A 4,662-nucleotide genomic window follows, 5' to 3' on the forward strand; every position below is an offset into this window, starting at 1 on the left:
TGGAGTTTGCAACTGAAAAGAAACTTTGTGTTCCCAACAAGCTAGTTGAAGGACGGCTTTAACACACACTTATCTCTCAGAACTGAGCAAGTGGAGAGACGTTCGTTCATCTAGCACCAAGGGAACGGGTTGCAGGAGACACTTTTTCTCTGCTTTCTCAGTCTGTTTCCTAGTGCCGGTTTGAAGTTCCTGCAGTTTTCACTGTAAAAGCGAGTTGGAGCTTGTACCTCCCCATATATATGTAAGGAATGGAGTTTGCAACTGAAAAGAAACTTTGTGTTCCCAACAAGCTAGGTGAAGGACGGCTTTCACACACACTTATCTCTCAGAACTGAGCAAGAGGAGAGACGTTCGTTCATCTAGCACAAAGGGAACGGGTTGCAGGAGACACTTTTTCTCTGCTTCCTCAGTCTGTTTCTTAGTGCCGGTTTGAAGTTCCTGCAGTTTTCACTGTCAAACCGAGTTAGAGCTAGTATCACCCCACATATATGTATGGAATGGAGTTTACAACTGAAAAGAAACTTTGTGTTCCCAACAAGCTAGGTGAAGGACGGCTTTCACACACACTTATCTCTCAGAACTGAGCAAGTGGAGAGACGTTCGTTCATCTAGCACAAAGGGAACGGGTTGCAGGAGACACTTTCTCTCTGGTTTCTCAGTCTGTTTCCTAGTGCCGGTTTGAAGTTCCTGCAGTTTTCACTGTAAAACCGAGTTGCAGCTAGTACCTCCCCATATATATGTATGGAATGGAGTTTGCAACTGAAAAGAAACTTTGTGTTCCCAACAAGCTAGGTGAAGGACGGCTTTCACAGACACTTATCTCTCAGAACTGAGCAAGTGGAGAGGCGTTCGTTCATCTAGCACCAAGGGAACGGGTTGCAGGAGACACTTTTTCTCTGCTTTCCCAGTCTGTTTCCTAGTGCCGGTTTGAAGTTCCTGCAGTTTTCACAGTCAAACCGAGTTGGAGCTAGTACCTCCCCATATATATGTATGGAATGGAGTTTGCAACTGAAAAGAAACCTGTGTTCCCAACAAGCTAGGTGAAGGACGGCTTTCACACACACTTATCTCTCAGAACTGAGCAAGTGGAGAGACGTTCGTTCATCTAGCACCAAGGGAACGGGTTGCAGGAGACACTTTTTCTCTGCTTTCTCAGTCTGTTTCCTAGTGCCGGTTTGAAGTTCCTGCAGTTTTCACTGTAAAACCGAGTTGCAGCTAGAACCTCCCCATATATATGTATGGAATGGAGTTTGCAACTGAAAAGAAACTTTGTGTTCCCAACAAGCTAGGTGAAGAACGGCTTTCACACACACTTATCTCTCAGAACTGAGCAAGTGGAGAGACGTTCGTTCATCTAGCACCAAGGGAACGGGTTGCAGGAGACACTTTTTCTCTGCTTTCTCAGTCTGTTTCCTAGTGCCAGTTTGAAGTTCCTGCAGTTTTCACTATCAAACCGATTTGGAGCTTGTACCTCCCCATATATATGTAAGGAATGGAGTTTGCAACTGAAAAGAAACTTTGTGTTCCCAACAAGCTAGGTGAAGGACGGCTTTCACACACACTTATCTCTCAGAACTGAGCAAGTGGAGAGACGTTCGTTCATCTAGCACCAAGGGAACGGGTTGCAGGAGACACTTTTTTGCTGCTTCCTCAGTCTGTTTCCTAGTGCCGGTTTGAAGTTCCTGCAGTTTTCACTGAAAAACCGAGTTGGAGCTTGTACCTCCCCATATATATATATGGAATGGAGTTTGCAACTGAAAAGAAACTTTGTGTTCCCAACAAGCTAGGTGAAGGACGGCTTTCACACACACTTATCTCTCAGAACTGAGCAAGTGGAGAGACGTTCGTTCATCTTGCACCAAGGGAACGGGTTGCAGGAGACACATTTTCTCTGCTTTCTCAGTCTGTTTCCTAGTGCCGGTTTGAAGTTCATGCAGTTTAAACTGTCAAACCGTTTTGTAGCTTGTACCTCCCCATATATATGTATGGAATGGAGTTTGCAACTGAAAAGAAACTTTGTGTTCCCAACAAGCTAGGTGAGGGACGGCTTTCACACACAATTATCTCTCAGAACAGAGCAAGTGGAGAGACGTTCGTTAATCTAGCACCAAGTGAACGGGTTGCAGGAGATACTTTTTTGCTGCTTCCTCAGTCTGTTTCCTAGTGCCGGTTTGAAGTTCCTGCAGTTTTCACTGAAAAACCGAGTTGAAGCTTGTACCTCCCCATATATATATATGGAATGGAGTTTGCAACTGAAAAGAAACTTTGTGTTCCCAACAAGCTAGGTGAAGGACGGCTTTCACACACACTTATCTCTCAGAACTGAGCAAGTGGAGAGACGTTCGTTCATCTAGCACCAAGGGAACGGGTTGCAGGAGACACTATTTCTCTGCTTTCTCAGTCTGTTTCCTAGTGCCAGTTTGAAGTTCCTGCAGTTTAAACTGTCAAACCGTTTTGTAGCTTGTACCTCCCCATATATATGTATGGAATGGAGTTTGCAACTGAAAAGAAACTTTGTGTTCCCAACAAGCTAGGTGAGGGACGGCTTTCACACACAATTATCTCTCAGAACAGAGCAAGTGGAGAGACGTTCGTTCATCTAGCACCAAGGGAACGGGTTGCAGGAGACACTTTTTCTCTGCTTCCTCAGTCTGTTTCCTAGTGCCGGTTTGAAGTTCCTGCAGTTTTCACTGTCAAACCGAGTTGGAGCTTGTACCTCCCCATATATATGTATGGAATGGAGTTTGCAACTGAAAAGAAACTTTGTGTTCCCAATAAGCTAGGTGAAGGACGGCTTTCACACACACTTATCTCTCAGAACTGAGCAAGTGGAGAGACGTTCGTTCATCTAGCACCAAGGGAACGGGTTGCAGGAGACACTTTTTCTCTGCTTTCTCAGTCTGTTTCCTAGTGCCGGTTTGAAGTTCCTGCAGTTTTCACTGTAAAACCGAGTTGCAGCTAGAACCTCCCCATATATATGTATGGAATGGAGTTTGCAACTGAAAAGAAACTTTGTGTTCCCAACAAGCTAGGTGAAGGACGGCTTTCACACGCACTTAACTCTCAGAACTGAGCAAGTGGAGAAACGTTCGTTCATCTAGCACCAAGGGAACGGGTTGCAGGAGACACTTTTTCTCTGCTTTCTCAGTCTGTTTCCTAGTGCCGGTTTGAAGTTCCTGCAGTTTTCACTGTAAAACCGAGTTGGAGCTTCTACCTCCCCATATATAGGTATGGAATGGAGTTTGCAACTGAAAAGAAACTTTGTGTTCCCAACAAGCTAGGTGAAGGACGGCTTTCACACATACTTATCTTTCAGAACTGAGCAAGTGGAGAGACGTTCGTTCATCTGGCACCAAGGGAACGGGTTGCAGGAGACACTTTTTCTCTGCTTTCTCAGTCTGTTTCCTAGTGCCTGTTTGAAGTTCCTGCAGTTTTCACTGTCAAACCGAGTTGGAGATAGTACCTCCCCATATATATGTATGGAATGGAGTTTGCAACTGAAAAGAAACTTTGTGTTCCCAACAAGCTAGGTGAAGGACGGCTTTCACACACACTTATCTCTCAGTACTGAGCAAGGGGAGAGACGTTCGTTCATCTAGCACCAAGGGAACGGGTTGCAGGAGACACTTTATCTCTGCTTTCTCAGTCTGTTTCCTAATGCTGGTTTGAAGTTCCTGCAGTTTTCACTGTAAAACCGATTTGGAGCTTGTACCTCCCCATATATATGTATGGAATGGAGTTTGCAACTGAAAAGAAACTTTGTGTTCCCAAAAAGCTAGGTGAAGGACGGCTTTCACACGCACTTATCTCTCAGAACTGAGCAAGTGGAGAGACGTTCGTTCATCTAGCACCAAGTGAACGGGTTGCAGGAGACACTTTTTCTCTGCTTTCTCAGTCTGTTTCCTAGTGCCGGTTTGAAGTTCCTGCAGTTTTCACTGTAAAACCGAGTTGGAGCTTCTACCTCCCCATATATATGTATGGAATGGAGTTTGCAACTGAAAAGAAACTTTGTGTTCCCAACAAGCTAGGTGAAGGACGGCTTTCACACATACTTATCTCTCAGAACTGAGCAAGTGGAGAGACGTTCGTTCATCTAGCACCAAGGGAACGGGTTGCAGGAGACACTTTTTCTCTGCTTCCTCAGCCTGTTTCCTAGTGCCGGTTTGAAGTTCCTGCAGTTTTCACTGTAAAACCGATTTGGAGCTTGTACCTCCCCATATATATGTATGGAATGGAGTTTGCAACTGAAAAGAAACTTTGTGTTCCCAACAAGCTAGGTGAAGGACGGCTTTCACACACACTTATCTCTCAGAACTGAGCAAGTGGAGAGACGTTCGTTCATCTAGCACCAAGGGAACGGTTTGCAGGAGACACTATTTCTCTGCTTTCTCAGTCTGTTTCCTAGTGCCGGTTTGAAGTTCCTGCAGTTTTCACTGTAAAACCGAGTTGGAGCTTGTACCTCCCCATATATATGTATGGAATGGAGTTTGCAAATGAAAAGAAACTTTGTGTTCCCAACAAGCTAGGTGAAGGACGGCTTTCACACACAATTATGTCTCAGAACTGAGCAAGTGGAGAGACGTTCGTTCATCTAGCACCAAGGGAACGGGTTGCAGGAGACACTTTTTTTCTGCTTCCTCAGTCTGTTTCCTAGTGCCGGTT

This window comes from Camelus dromedarius, unplaced genomic scaffold (genome assembly GCF_036321535.1).
Source record: "Camelus dromedarius isolate mCamDro1 unplaced genomic scaffold, mCamDro1.pat HAP1_SCAFFOLD_123, whole genome shotgun sequence".
NCBI classification, from domain to species: Eukaryota; Metazoa; Chordata; class Mammalia; order Artiodactyla; family Camelidae; genus Camelus; species Camelus dromedarius.